The sequence below is a fragment of the Aythya marila genome (genome assembly GCF_965140915.1).
Source record: "Aythya marila genome assembly, chromosome: 4".
In the NCBI taxonomy this organism is placed as follows: Eukaryota; Metazoa; Chordata; class Aves; order Anseriformes; family Anatidae; genus Aythya; species Aythya marila.
This window is the reverse complement of record NC_139045.1, coordinates 1,281,190-1,297,874: the sequence shown is the minus strand read 5'-3', so window position 1 is coordinate 1,297,874 and position 16,685 is coordinate 1,281,190.

The following is a 16,685-nucleotide window of genomic DNA, read 5'->3' as shown; positions in this document are numbered from 1 at the left end:
CTCACTGAAGTGTTGCTTCATTCTCAAAAGTGACCTTACATTGCATTGACTTCAGAAGAGAAGTGGACTACTAAGAGTCAAAAATGCTTGAGCACTTTTGCAAATTTCAAACAAGACACCTACTAGTTCTATGTATACTCTCAGTAATTTAAAAACTAAAGACTCAAAATGCCACAGTCTGTCTGGAGTCCTGCCTGTCACTGTGCTGCCTCTGGTCTTCTTGGTAGTATAGGTTATTATCAAATCTGACTAAATAGAAAAAAATGTAGCATTAAGTGGAAATTTTACACACGGTTCTAAAATGACTTGCACCATATGCAGCAATACCAGCACACAGACATGATGGGCCATATTACTAGATTAAAAAAAAAAAATACTCCTTCCAGTCATGTCAACTTCAAAAAGTAAATGTGGCAAAGGGAGAACATCTGAAGATGTATGGTTACGTTCTGTGGTTTGGACTGGAGAGAAAAGTGGTGTGTATGGGGTAGGGAGTGTCAGGGTTTTCTGTCCTACTCACCTTCACTGACCCCTCCACAGCAGTGGAGGCTAGGCTAAAGCTTGCCTAATTAAAAATGGAATTAGGATTTTTAACTACTTTTTCTATGTCATGGGTGACATAGTTTGACTTCTTTGGTTGGAAATTGTAGGTTACTGATCAGGAACAAGGACAGTTGAATCACAGCAGATACCAGAATAAAATCTAAATAAAATATTTCTCAGACCAACTAGGATAATAGCAAATACTATGTGCTTGTTATAGCAGCATAGTCAATCAACAGAGCAGCCAGTCTTTATTTTCATCGCAGACAACAGTCTTCATTGTTAGTCTAATTCTAATAATTTGTATTCTACACAGAGTTCAGAATGTAAATGGCCTTAAATTTAAGCAGCAGTCAATAGCCAGTCCTGGTTGTTCTACCCAGCCTGGCCTTTTGAACTGAGCAGTTTCATAGGGGAAATCTAGCTGAGGTGTTAGATATCCTTTAATGGATAAAGTTTATTCTTTAAGTAAACAATATCCCTAAAAGTACAAATCACTTTCTCAGTGCGGGGAGACTGCTGTAGACATCAGAAAATAAATTGGGTCACTCCCATCTCCCTAGCAGCATGTCTAGCTGTCTTTATACATCTTCCACTCAATTTCCTTATAAGCCCTGAAAATGCATATTCAGTGCAGTAATTTATCCTCAATGCTTCAGTGCAGAACAGCCTTAATTTGCTAATTAACACTTCACCACCCTCCAGCAGGGCCACCATCAGTTTCTTTACAACTATTGAAGCAGCAGTGGGGTTGTGCTTGCTTACTTCAGAGCTTGGTGCTGCTAAGGAGGTTACCTACAGGTGAAAGTCGTTTTCTTTACAAAGTTCTTACTTCCAGAGCATGAGAGTTGAAATACTGTGGTATCAGCTCAAGTGGTGTTTCACAGTCTTTACGGTTATGCAGGCTGGTGTTTCTCTCCTCTGATTTCTTTGTGTGTGGTTTTTTTTTTTTTTTTTTTTTTTTAAATGATGAAACAGCAAGGAGTAAGAAATGAATCTCTCAAGAAACCATGTAGTATAGCTCCTAAAGTACTAGCGACCAGAACTGGAAGGAAGACGTAATTTGAAAACTCATGATTATACTTAAATATTTTGTCTTATAATCAGGCACTTAATGACTCTCCTGCACATTAAACAAGTTATCAATCAAGCTGGATACAGCTTATAATTTGAAGTGTTTCACGTCCTGGCTGTAGAAAGCACAGTCTAGCATTTGGTCAGGCTTTAGCTGCAGCTCGTCAGAGTTGTAACCCTCTCTGATTTACTGTGCTGGTGTACCTTCAAAATAGTAAAACTGCATGTAATAAATGTCTATCAATGTGCACCACTCTTTAAAGCAATCGTGGTAATTCTAAGCAATATTTTGTTACCTTATCAAATAGCTTACTTCAGTAGTCGAACTTAGAGAACTGGGGGAAAGCAATAAATGTGTCCCTTTCAGCTTTTAAGGTGATAATTTGCTCCAAATCATGCTTTGGATGTTGTATTTCAACCAATTTGGTTTCACAGAATTTGTCTGTAAGATACCAGGGCTGAAGTGTGATTCTTAGTTACAATATCTCTTAAAAATGAATTCATTTTCAATTTTCCCTTGACACTTTTTTATTTTAAGTTAGGAAATCTATTAACTTACTATCCAATATGTCCTGTCAAACAATGTGCGTTGAATTTTTATTATAAAGAAGAGCTATAATGTTCATAATTCTTAGTTTTATTGAGGGTAGATTTAATTCGTCTTTTGAGTTTTCTGATACCTGCTTTTGTTTTCCAGCAGAATATGGGAAATGTTAGCTGTGAAGTCCTAACCAACTAATTGCTTTGGTCTTGCTAATTGCACTCAGCCTGATCTACAAAAGGAAGAGTCATTGGACTGTTTTCAATGTTTCCTCTGGACAGGTATGAAATTAACATTGATTCCAAGTTCTTTGTTATCCTTTATGCCCTGGCACTAGAAGCAGTTGTTCTTGGATATTGTAAAGCTAAAGTAATAGAAAAGGAGTTTTTGTGAAACTGTTGGGGATCAATTTCTAACAGTTCTTTGATGTTATGTAGTAACTCAACCTGGAACAGAAATAAAGTGCTAGAGCAGAGGCTTGATCAAAGTTAGAGGGATAGTTTAGGTTTATAAAGAAACCTGATAAAAATATTATCATATTTTTAAGTTAATATTATAAAATCTCATCTACAGCTTGAGAATCCATTTAAAATCAACACAAGTTTTGTTATTGACTGATTTGAATCAGGCACATACAGAAAATGCTGCAGGCTGGGGAAGGATCCCAGCTGTTAAGATTCCCTTAGAGTTAAACCTGTGTCATCACTGTGCCAGTCTGGGGTGAGCCCCATCTGGGGCCCTTAGGAGCTGTGAGGAAGTACTCATGCCACGCTGTTTTACAGAGAACCTGGAGACAAAAGTGGTCTAGGTTGATCCTGTGGTGGTTAGATCCATTTTTACCTAAACTGAAAGCCCAAAACCATCTGTGGAAACAGGGCAGGGTAAATGGGAAGTCTGTGGCTTTCTCATACGCAGCTAAAGTGCTTATGGGGAGAGTGCAAAAGCGGTTGGTGGTTTGTGTGCTCCTGGAGATGAACACATAACCCAAACCCTCTTATTTTAGTTTTGCTCAAAGGCATTCAGAAGAAAATAAATGTCTTTGTTTTGTTTTGTTTTTCTGTAATAAATGAATAAATTGAATGTTGCTACGTAATATACCAGATGGTCATATTTGTTGAAGAGGAAGCTTTTTCCATTAAAATATTATGCATAAGTGATGTATTATGTAAATATGAGAAGCTACTTTATTACTTCTTGCGCTGTGGATTTCTTCTTAACCTCATCTATGATGGGTAAAAGACTGTAAACAGGTGGAAAGACCTCTGCCAGTTCTGTCAGACTATGAGGTTCAATTAGAGCCAATTGCGGGTTTTTTGCAAAGCACAGTACTTTTCATTGCAAGCCAGCTACGTCAGACTTCAGCTGAAATACATTTATGAGACAAATGCAAATCTGTCATTGTCCTCTGTGAGTGTTCATGTATACAGATGTTTGATTTCCAAATAACTTTAATTTTTGAAAACTACTTTATTTGAAACTATTGCAAATGTGTGTACAGGAATTAGTTGGAACTTCTATGCAGTGGAATAAAAAATAATCTTTAAAAATGAGCAGCACCTCTGTATTACACTTTCTTCTCTCCAGTTTTGGGCCATGTGTGTACTTAAGTAGATAATGCTTTACTTTAAGCTACTAGAATGTTATTAACTGATACTGTGAGAAACTTGCTGATGATCAGCTGTCATAAGAGACTGTAGGTCTACTCCTTAGTAATTGTTGGTATTCAGTGAGTTTGTAATTTAAAAAAAAAAAAAAAAAAAATTTATTCTTCATATGCAATTTTGAAATGGACGTTGCTTTTTTTTTTTTTTTTGTAGTGTTATAAAATACGTCATTTTTCCCTGTAGCGATTAATGCTGCTTCTTTATGCTTATGGTTTTAAGACCCTAATGTAAATGAACTATTACAATGCACTTCACCACTTACCATGAAGTTTCACAGTAGTGCAGTTCTTGATTTGATTGGGAACTGTACTTTAAGGTCATTCACGTGTGTTTTTTACTCTGCTTTCCCATCATTACTATGCTTCACTTGATGATTATGATTTCACCTAGTTCAAAAGAGCACTTCACAAACAGGATAGCTTTATTTTATATGATAGAAGCCTGAAAAATACTAAGTATAACTAAAGTCTGAAACAAAACCCAGGCTTAGCAGCTTCAGCTGTGCTGAGAGAAAATTCATTCTTCCTGGAAGATTCTTGTTTGTATTTATTTTCATCTCTAAACCAGCTGCTGTATTCCTGCAACGGTGAGAAAGCTTAGGAATTCAAATGTACCTCTTCTATCAGTGGCACTGCTGGAAGAAAAATCAGCCAAATGGGCAGGAACAGTGAGGCATACGCCATGAGCATGCTGCTGAGCACAAGAGAGTAGGAAGAATATGAATAAGCAACAGTAAAGCTCTTAGTATCTTGCTGCCACCATCCATTACTTAACATTTCTCTGATATTCTGCTACTGTAAATGAGCCTTCTGTAAAAAGTTTCTTCAGCATACAGAAATGGAAGTTTCAGTATTAGAAAATATATTGACTTATTTTGTGACATTTCTTATAAACCTTCTTTTAGAAAGATGTTCTTATTCTATTAGACATTTTTTTCTTCTGTATCTGCCCTAAATGACTTGAAGACTGTGAGAAAGAGAGGGAGGGCTGGTAATTTTAGAAAGTCAGAAAAGTGGCTATGGAGTTGAAAACGGCTGGCTATGGGGGAGGAGGGGTGGTGTCACTTCTTCCTTCAGGAAAAAGGTGTCATATTTGCTCATACTCCCATTTTCCTGGCAGGTAAAAGAATAGTAGTGGTGAAATTATACTTACATGGTCATCTCTGAATTCAAGCCTAAGCCAAACTGAAGCTACACTCAGTCTTCTCTTTGTTTAGCTCTTTTTCTTCTCTATTTGCATATATTCTTATTTTTTCTCATGAAACAATCTACACTAAACTATTGAATACAAAACTTTACAATATGCTTGAGTAATTAAAGACATATTTAAAATCATTTTACAGTAATCCAACATCTAAGTTTGCATTTAGAGGCTTAAACCTGATCTGTTTTTTTTGGTTATGGTTTGGACTATTTAAAAGCTCTGCCTTCCTTTCAAAGGTTATTAGGAGGGTTTTTTGGCTACACCAGTATTTATTCTTCTGATTGCTCTTAATTTTTCTGTACTTCATGTTAATTTAAAAAACTGTCAATTGTTACTCAAAAAAGAATCATTTATTTTTGCAGGATAATCTTGATCTGTTCCAGAAGTAATGTTTCTTTTAGAATCAAATTTAACATGAAAAACAAAAGTTTTAAAAGATTCAATAAAACGTACAGGAGCTTGACTCCTGGTTTCCTTCAACAGATTTTAAAAACTGAATTCCATTATAACTCAGCAATTGGATAAGTAAAGACATTGCTTTCTTTATTAGAAAAGTGTGTGCTTTTTATCTTTTCCTGTTTATTTTTTTTTAGTTATGAGTGGCAGAAACTTATTTTAATGGAAGCTTGAAATTCTTTATATAGCCTGCTAATGACAAAAACATGATTGTTTTTAGAGCAATTGCATATTGTAAAACTTTTGAGGAAAAATCAACAGGATTGTTAATGCTACATGGTATTATCACAACATGAGAAAATGAATGTATTTGCTGAATTCTCAGAATTTTATTGCAGTCATATCATTAATCCTCAATGTAAAGTGTAACTTAACATGTGATGCACAAAATTGTTTTTTATTGGAATAAAACATGCCCCATAAATTTCAAACTGGTTGCATTCCTGAACTGGCCTACAACATCTGCTCTTGACCAAATGGATTCAGCTGACAATCTAGTATAACCTGATATAGTCCGAATACAAATCTGTCATTATATTGTTTCACTTAAGTTTATTCATTGCAGGAGAAAACACATCTATCATTAGTGTATGTTTGTATGTACCTTTTTGCTGCTTTGATCTATATTGAAGACACATAAGAAAAGTTTGATTTTTCAGGAGAGCCAGAGTCTTCATTGTTCTTCAAAAAATTTTCAGTAAGCTGAAGATGTCTTGTTAAACCTGACATTTTTTTCCAATTGCTTAAACCAGAAGATTACAGCCTTTAATAATGACAGTATAGTTCATTTTTGTAATTATTACACCTATTTTTGTCTTCCTTCATCTGTGATGTTACATAAAGGTAACTCAAAACAGATAACCAGTAATTTTAATCAGAACATAGTTTTCAACCATACAAAGCAGTAATTTGGATAAGAATCCATTCTATCTCCCATTTCTTGTTCCCGTGCTTTCTTTTTTTTCCAATAACAAATTCAATTTAAAGAAAAAAAAAAAAAGCTTGACCTGTATATAGAACATCTGAGTAATTTTTTTCTTCCTAAGAGTTCCTTACAGCCAACCGAATATGAATATCAAGTACAACCTGAAAATTATCACAGTGAGTTAGAGTAATGGTACTTCTTGTCTCCAAAAACATCCTGTAGCAGATGCCTACTGCAGAGTTAAAAAAAAAAAAAAAAGGGCAGGCATGTATGATAATTCCTCTGATATCCTTTCCTTATATTTCCATCTATTCTCATGTTAGAAGATTTCACGAGTTAGAAGTTTTTCCTGTCTACTTAGTAACCCATAACTTTTCCAAATACTTGATGAGTCTCCCTTGTTGGCATCAAGGAGTACAGATATGCTGCCTGTGCTGTGAGAATTCTCTCTGCTACTAAAAGCACTGAAAACTAAAAAGTGTCACAAAACAGCAGCAAATTACTCTGATGCCAGCCTCATGGCATCAGAGTAGCCTTTTTCATTTCATTGAATATGCCAGTTCAACAGACATGTATGGCAGTAACAGTACTTTAAAACCCATGAAGAATGCTAGGTAGCTAAATTTTCTTTCATGCATCCAGATGCTCAGACAATCAAGTTGGGTGCTTGGGTTGCTTTTCTCCCTTTATGAGAGAGTCTTTTTCTATTAATTAGAAAGCTTTCATTATGAAATTAAAAACTGTGGTCTTCAAATGTCAGACTGCAAAGGTAAAAGTAACATTAAGCTAAAAACTCAGAGGGTTAAATCTTTTTCAGGAAGTGTGTGTGCATTTTCAGACAGATTGAAACAGACATTTCCATAACTGTAATTTATGCAATTCTGAATCAGAATTTAGATTAAAACTTTGAAGTGTCTGCTACAAAGAGCTGTGATGTTAAAAACTCCAGTTCTTATTCTGTGCTCTTGCACATCAGACAAGATTTTTGATTGTAATGGGGTTTTCCTTCTCTAAGATATAAGAAAAAAGTGAATTGTAAAGATTTATGTGCTATGTCACAGAATTCTTAAGCATTGCTGGTTTTGTAAGTGGTTCTTCTCTTAAAGCATTTTACTTCCACTCCCCATCAAAGTTGAATTTCTGGCTATAAAAGCAAGGCTTTTCCCAACTGTGGTGTTGGTGGTTGGTGTTTTTTTTTTTGTTTGTTTTTGTTTTTTTTTTTTTTGTGTCAGTCACATTTTGGAAGTGTTATTCTTTTTAATATTACCTAGGTTTATGATGCTTCAAAATTATGATGTATGTTACTAGAGAATGAGAGAAACATATTAGAGAAACAGAGGAAAGGGGATGAATTTAGAAGAGTGAGAGCTGTCCAAGATAAAACACTTTTTTATTTTTTTCATGAAAGTCATGTCCTTATAAAATAAGGATCCTGTTAGAAACAGTAAAATATATTTGGCTGAACTACCTTGCTACAAAACTAAAATATAGAGATTTTCCTGAAATACTGAGATTAAAATGAAAATATGCTACCATCTCCCTGATACTTCCCTATTTTTGTTATTCATGTGAGAAGTGTGTGTTGGAGAACAGTATTTGAGGCAGTGGCAGCAAGTAACCTGATAGACCTCCTCCTTGTGAGGCTGCAGGGAGTTCTTCAGGAAGTTGCTCAGATGTTCATCTATCCTTGCCCTAAACAGAAAGAGGGAGACTCCAATAGGCTTTTCTCCTCTTGAAGGAATATACGAAAAGACCTCCTGTATCTTCCGCCTTCTACAGGGCCAGGTCTCTGAAGCAAGATTCAGCCAGACTAGATGACAGTATTTCTGGCAGCAGCAGTGTTTTGCTCTTGGTTTTCCTCTATTTGTGATCGCCCAGCCCAAAAGTAAAGCCTGCAGGCCCATGACTGCAGGGTGGTATGGGAAGAATAAAGAGACTTACAGAGAGAATTTTCATGGATGGAGGCAGACAGAAAACCAAAAATGTTTCAGAGAAACATTCAGAGAAACATTTTTGGTTTTCTGTCTGCCTCCATCCATGAAAAAATGTTTCTCTGAAACATTTTTGCAGCTCCAAAATATATGTGGCAAAAGAAGTGTAGGAATAGCAGTCAGCTCAACTGCTCCTGAGAATGGGAGCTCCCCTCCACATTTGGTCCGTGATCATCTCAGGTCTGACTTAGCCAAAAAAAAAAAAAAAAAAAAGCAGGGTCTTGATCCAAAGTCACTTATTAGGTCCTAAGTTGAGCTTTGAGGTAAGCCTCCAAAAGCACATTAAATTGACCCTGCTCTTTAAGACTTATAAAGCTCAGCCTAAATGGCAGCCCATTTAGCTGCTCTTTAATGCTGTGCATTCTACAGCAGGGAGCTTATCAGCTCTTGGTACCATCTATTTTGAACCCTTTTTGTGCGTGGGCTTGCTTGTGAGTGGAAACAAAAACTAGCAGCCTTTAATTATCTGGTACTGTTTTGAATCTGTGAACTTTTGAAGAGATGATATTTATGAGTATTATATTATTTTTGTTTTACTGAGCACTTTCCACAAACAATATTCATTACAATATTTTTTAATTTCCAGTGCAAAACGCTGTAAGCCATTCTATGTTATTTATTAGTTAATCACAAACTGCATATATATGCAATAAAATATTAATCTGTGTTTCCATATTAAAGTATTTCATTTGAATTTATAAGAAACCTCATCACAAGGAAGCTTAGGAATGTATAATAGTTTCACAGTTCTAAAGTTGTTATTTTTTCATACATGCAGAAGTTGCTGGTCTTTATTGTGATATAATGATCCTCAGAAGTTTGTTTTAGAAAGCAGAACAATGATATAACAATTATATGATAAAGTCTGTGAATATCAGTATCAAGCCTTGTTCATTGTTGTGACACAGGAAAAAATCACATAATCATCTGAATGGGCTCTTTTAGGTGTGTAAGTATTGTTTAAGAAGACCAAGTGTTAAACAGCACTGAATGGTATATTTTGAGTATCATGGCACGATCTTCATTTGAAATACACAGCACTTAAGGAGTGATATGTTTTAATCTGATGTGAATTGCCAGAAGCTTTATTGCATTAGAAGATATCCAAATAGGAAAATGAAGCAGCTTTGCAATTGTGCAATGGTATTTGCTGTTGGTAAAATGGGAATTAAGCAGAACAAAAAGTTTTAATTGCACATTTCAGATCCAGTACTGGCTTGCTTCAATTCTGAAACATATTTCTAGGCAGTATTATCCCTTAAATTCATATACTGGAAGAAATAATTGCTAGAAAAATACTTTTTAAAGAAATTGCAGTATAAAATTTTATCTCCATACTCTGCCAATGTATTTGCTATCCTGTAAGTCTTGTAATAACCTTCTAAAGACGGTTTGTATACCCGAAAAAAGATGACAACTAGCTAACGAGGGATTGAGACACAGCTCAGTGACATGTAAGATTGCAGGCCTCTAACTGTTTGAGAATTATACCTTTAGTATGCAAATACATCTCCTAGGGAAGTTCTGATTAAAGGCAAATTAAATAGATGTATGTGTCATTTAAAGTCAAACTGTGAAATTATATGGTAATTAGTATGCTGTGTCTGTCTATCAGGAATGATATTTCTTATTGAAATTATAAATTGATGAAAGAGTAGTTTTTTTTTCTGTAGGAATGAACTACAACTGGACTATACTTCCTGCCACATCAATAGCCCAGTAAATCTCTGACCACTTCCAGATTTATTTTTTTCAGCTACTTCTACTCTTGAACAGTATCCAGTTCATGGCTGTAGGAGAAATGTTGTTACCCGAGTCCAAGAGCAGATTTTCTAGAAGGAGGCAATTTTCAAACTGTCACTTTCTTCTTCTGTCTTTTGCCTTTCATTCCCACAAAACTTTCCATTCATTTTCTAGTTATTTTTATCCTCCAGACAAAAGCATTTTTTCCCTTATCCAATGTAGTTGGCAAAGAAGGATTTCTGTGTGTTTAATACAAGGACTGTGATACAGCTATTCATTTTTGGAAATCAGTATGCAACTTTGACATAATCTGAAAAGGTCCAATTGGTAATCAGAGTGTAGCTTTGAAAAAGAGCTTATCTTAACAGCCAGGCTGTGCTCTCAATTATATACTTTGCATAATAGAAAGATGGCCCAACACTGGAGTTGTTTGTTTAGCTCTTGTCTACTTTTTCCTTTCAATATTTTGTATGGTATTTGCAGCTTTTAAACCCTGTTGGGTAAGAATATTGTAGGTTGAGTTATTTCCATTTGTCTCTGGATGAGGTTACCAGAGTGTGAAAGGGAAAAAAAAAATAGTTTCTGGAATAGGAGTTTTAGAAAAGTATTTCTAATCTCTTCAAAATGATGATTACTGTTTTTATATTGCAGATGGGGAGGGTTTACCTCTAGGCAGGGCAGGGAAGAGAAACTATAAAATAAGCTTTGTGAAACTGCTGAAGAAGGCTCTTAAGAGAGGAAAAAATGTAAAGACTCTTTGTCTAAGTGCTTCTTTAAAGCTGTCTATAGTTGGATATTTTCGCCAATTTGCAAACATATGTGTTGGGCACATTTAGGACCATTTCTATGTCTCAGGTGCACATGGCTATGCCTAATCATGATAATCAGGTTCTCAAACACAGATGAAAATGTATGTTAACTCCATTTCACCTTCCCACCCTCAAAAATATTGTGATCTAATATGTTTATTGCTGAACACTTTCAACTACATGTATATGCTCCATATATGTTATAAATGAAGTCTCAACTCAATCTGAATTTAGTGATATTTATTAAAGACAAGTAAACAGCGCTGGGTGCACGGGGAGTCTATGCTCCACCAACAAGCACACATGAACATCGAACTTTCTAAATAGACATAACATTGCTTTTACATACTAAACCCGAGTATGCCTATACATATGTACAATCAGAAAAGGCAACAAACAGTCAAACAGTCCTTTACGTCTATTATTATCAATGTCCATGACCAGGGGAGCATAGTTGGCCTGATTGAAGTGCTCCCTTATCTTCCATGACTTGTAACAGTCTCCATTTTCCATTCCTTTTCTTGATTACAAAAACCGGAGAATTCCAGAGCTAGTCGTGGGAACAATATGTCTCGCTTTAAGTTGTCAAGCAACTCGGCCTTCGGGCCTTATGCATCCCGTTCCTCCCGGATCGAAGGAAAATATTTCCGTCTTCTTTTCAAGGCCAATAGGGCCTGGGTCGAAAGGCACGTCCAGGTCACCAGGGGGCAGAACAGCAAAGGCCTGCGATGGCTGTAGCAGCCGATCAGTAAAGGAGCCTGCAGCTCTCTCACTGTCTGGCAAACCGTGTCTGGCACACGTGTCGGACTGGTCCCACACAGCTCTGTAAGGCCTCAGAGACTGCTCGCCAGGTGCCGAGCAATCCCACTGCAACCTTGTCGCTTTTAGTTGCAGAGTCCCACACCTTGACCTCAGTTTGGTCCTATATTTCAGGCTCATGAACTGTCTGATTGTTAAGAAGGAGAATAAGCCGTAAGGTTACCAGGACAGTCTTTGTTTCTAAGGACGTATGATTCCCCATAATGCTCAACTGCTTACCAGCGAGGGGCAGCTGTGTGCACGGCTCGGCTTCTCTCAGCTTGAGCTTCTCTCCAGCTCCGGTGCGCCCATTTCCAGCGACTTTTAGTACGAGCTTCTCTGAGCAGTTTGCTGAGTTTGGCCGAACCGATCTTCATGAGGGGATCAATGTGCTTGTTCCTGTCCTGGTCTCCATTCTGCTAGCCTGTTCCTTTTCATTCCTTCTTTCTGCTTCTTTATTGATGACATAACTTCATTGTGTTGCCTTTTTGTTTTGTTTTGTTTTTTTCTTTTTGTTTTGAGGACGGGCTTCCCTCTTATACCCTTCTCCCCACAGCAGTCCTTTTCAAAAACAACTTTTCATTGGTCAAACAACTTCGCATATAACAGCAACAGCAAACACCCAGCAACTTCCATACCTTTACGGCTGGAGAACAAGAAACCGGAGACTGCATGGAGTCTCCTGAATCACCCTTCTTTGTTCCCTCTTGTACTGGGTCTGGCTGGAATGTTAACTTTCCCGGCAGCAACCCATACAGTGCCGTACTCTGTACTTGTAGCTGGAACAGCAGTGTTATCACACCAGTGTTGTGTCTACTGCTGAGCAGCAGTGGCACAGCATTGGGCCTTTCTCTAACCCTCCTAGGGGGTGGGCAAAAAGGTGAGGAGAGAAACATCACTAGGGCAGCTGACCTAAACCAATCAAAGGGATATTCCATACCATGTGGTGTCACACTCAGCAATAAAAGGTGGAAACAGGAAGAAGAGGGGAGGGGTGGGCTCTCGTTGAGAAGACGTCGGTCCTCCTCTCGAACACCGGCTGCGTGCGTTGAGGCCTTGCTTCAAGGATGTGGTCAATCATCGCTCATTTGTGGGAAGTAGAGAGTAATTTCTTTCCTCTGCACTTCCATATAGCTTTCATTTATTTTGTTTGTTTGTTTTCCTCCCTTTTTCCCCTTTTCCCTTTTACTTCCCCTTAGTTAAATTGTTTAGTTCATGGTAGTCTTTATTTAATTATTATAATTATTTCCCTTTAATTAAATTATCCTTATCTCAACCCGTGAGTTGTTCTTTGCTTTACTTCTCCCCCTCCTCATCTAAAGGAGGGGGAGTGAGAGAGCGGTTGTGGGGTTTAGCTGCCCAGCACAGTAAAACCACCACACCTCTAAGCTCTTTTACATTCCTGATGGCCTCATCGTTAAGTCTGATGTTATCTTCAGCCATGGGGCTTGCCAACTCCCATGGCCACACTCCCACATCTCCCCCTTTTTTATTAATACCAACCATTTTCTTGACATGAATTATTATGCCATATATCACAATATACAACTTGCACCAGTTTAGTTGGATGTCTGACGGAGGAAATGCTAGGTGTTTTTGAAATATTTCTCTCTTCTTCTCAATTTATAAATTACTGTTTTGCTGATTTTAAGGAAATGACTTAAACAAAAATTATAAGGAAGGAAAGGTAGTTGTGATGAAAATTTACATTTTAAACTCATTGGGCAAATAATTCTCTTTGCTCTGTATACTGCTCATACCTAGTATAGTCTGGGTTTGTAATATATTAATGTTTTCTAACTACTTAATTTCATGCAGTACGGTCTTTCTGTAGGCATGTTGTAATCTGTACAGAGAATACTTACACTGGTATATGTTCCTATAATTAATACCTTCTCTATCTAGTAAAATTTCACTCGAGGCTGTAACTTCTCACAGCAAAGCTTGTGTCTGATTGTCTACGATGTTCCTTTGACTGCAGCAGTGGTTTGATACGGAATCTAAGTTTGTAGTGGTGCCTGCTATGGAGACGAATAAAAATGCATCTGGTATGATGAATGATAAATAGTAGATAAAGAAACTGGAGCTTCACCCTTCATAATATGTTGGCAGTATTTTTGTAATTATCCTGCTTGGACTCTGGGTACCAAAGCCAGGAGAAATAAAAGAAATACTTTGAGAGATTATTGGAAAATTATTAGTGGTAAAAGCAAGTGGAACTGTACTTCAGTACCTATTCGATGACCCTGTTTGTGGCCTGTTTGACTGACAGATAACAAAACCTGCATGGTATACCATGTAAAAATCACCTTTAATTTCCTGCTCAAAGAGCTTCACAACCTGGTTTGGTTCCTGCAAAGCTTGAATTCTGTTCATCTCTTACACAGCAAAAATGAACCAGGTCATATTCCCTAATCAAGCAATTATTTTGGTGAGCAGATGAAAGAGGAAAGTCAAGCTTATAAAGAAACACTTGTTTAGAAGGAGGTAGGCCTTGGAAGAAAGTAAAGGCAAGCAATTGGAGGAAGATGCTGGAATTCTTGAACAATGAAATGGATTAGACAATATGCATAGATAATTTAATAATCTTTAAGTACAGATGTCAGGGGTCTCAGAATAGCTGGAATAAAAGTTCTGCCCAATGTTCATAAACTTTAAATTATTTAAGATGGTTGTACAGACTTTAATATGGTAGATATTAGGTCAAAGATCGAGTATAGTGCTTCAGGTAATATAATTATTTTAGTTAGAATTAATGGCCCTTTAACTAAATAAGCTGAAAGAGCAGTAGCAAATATCCTAGTAGTAATTACTATACTCTGAACACTTTTAGTTGTTTTTTAAAATCAGTTAATGTGATACTGAGAGAAATGTCATCAAAGGATCAATAGATTAAATTGGACTACATTTCTATATTTAAAATTAAATTAATTAAAAACAAAAACTGAAAGTCTTCTCAATTTTCAGATAATATCTGTAGAACTGCTAGTCCTAATAGTTAAGAAAATGTGATGGTCCATTGACGTGCTACTCGCTATTAATACAGATAAGCTTTATTGATTTAGAGGCTTGTTGGAGACCTATTTGCTCATCAGAAAATGGTGCAGTAATGTTTGATTAAATATTATTGCTACATCTCTGAAAGAAATGGCACTCAGTGCTGGCTACCCTTTCATTTCTGTCATTCAAAACAATTGCTGGCTGCTCAGTTACACATTTGACTCATCACCCTCTAGAGAAAGCAATGATAAGAGTTTAAGTGCATGCAGATTTTTTTTTTTAACTATATGACTTCTAGAAATAAAATCTCAAGATTCAAGACATCTTAAGCAGTGACAAAGTGTAAACAGATGAAAGTTGCATGGAGTTGCAATATGTCAGTGTGTAAGCAAAAGAATGACAAGTACAGATTTACCACATTAATTTTTCTCCCCAATAATGACAGTATAGGTTGTAACATCATAACCATAGATGTAATAATTACTAGATGTTGTTTCTAGATAAGCTTTAGTTTTGTCCATACATGACAAATATAATAAATTCTGAGGCATTGGAATGTGGTGAACCTCAAAAGATACTGGATTCATTGCTCTCGATCATGTGGAAGTCACTCAGTCATCTCTATGTGGCAGAATCAGAACTGTGTTTTTACCTTATTTCTAGTCAATCTGTGCCAGATTCCGGAAGATCAGGATGGACATGACATTTGATTCTCTGTGATGAAATGAGAAATAAAATAAACAAAAACAACAACAACAAAACTACCTGCAAATGCAAAAGATGCTTTCAGCTCTCTAAATAGGTGGCTGTAGGGAAAGCAAACTATTGTTCATTTCTATAGTAATTCTTTATTTGTCCTCCAAGTGACAATATGGCTAGGGGAAGGTTTGAATTTATATTTATGAAGAATAAATGCACTATTTGCTCTGAATTCAGTTTCAGAATATGTCCTCATTGGGAATCTTCAGCATTTTCAAGGGATGCATCCCTGCCAGGAAATGGGACTTACTGTTCAAAGTGTTGGAGTAAAGAAAAGCTTGGCCTAAGACAGATAGGAAATCTGGACTGTCCTTTAGGAAAAGGGCAATTCATACGAAATCTCCTGCTCTGAATTCCTACCTGAATTTAGCTGGATACTTTGGTTTGCAAAACGCAAGCAAAGAGCAGAAAAATCTCACTTGTTCTTTCTGTCTCTGTCTTTTCTTTTCCTTCTTTTTCTTCTGTCTTTCCTTTTTCTTGCTGGTGTTGTTTCCCCTCATTACCCCACTATGTCTGGTAAAGTCTTTATGACTTAGAACAGTGTGGAGAAAAACTGAATCGTTGAAAACTGACTGAAAGCTCTTTTATGAAAATGCCATTAGGAGCTATGAAATTTTAGTTTTATGGTAAGTCTTGGATACTTAGTCTTACTCTTGCAGAATTAGCTATAACCATTGCAATTTAAAATAGATATATTCCTGAAAATACTTTGTCCACTCTTGTGTTGTTTGTCATTCAACAACTTCAGCAGATAGAGTGAACCAAAGGAAGATAAAAATTGTATGGTAACTGTATTTTCAGTATTTTTGATAGAAATAATGAACGATTCCCTGTAACCTCTAATGACTAAGATTTGGATAATAATGTTTTGCTGTTTGTGATCTGAAGTTGGTAGGTCAGGAAAACTTAATGGTGTAAAGAACTGTTTTGCTGCTTAGTTAATACCTGCTTCATATCAGTAGGATATTTATTGTTGCTCAGTTGAGACCGGAACAGAGTAGACCAATAAGCCTCCATTTCTGCCTTTGTGTTTGTATACTTGTTCAGTGGTAATGCGTGCAAATCGTTGATGATGCTCCTGGCAACTGAAATATTTTTTCTTTATATAGAAACTTGCTAGAAGCTTTTTTGTTGTTTTCGTTCCCTCTTGTACACAGAAGACTTAATTCAGTGGTGTTT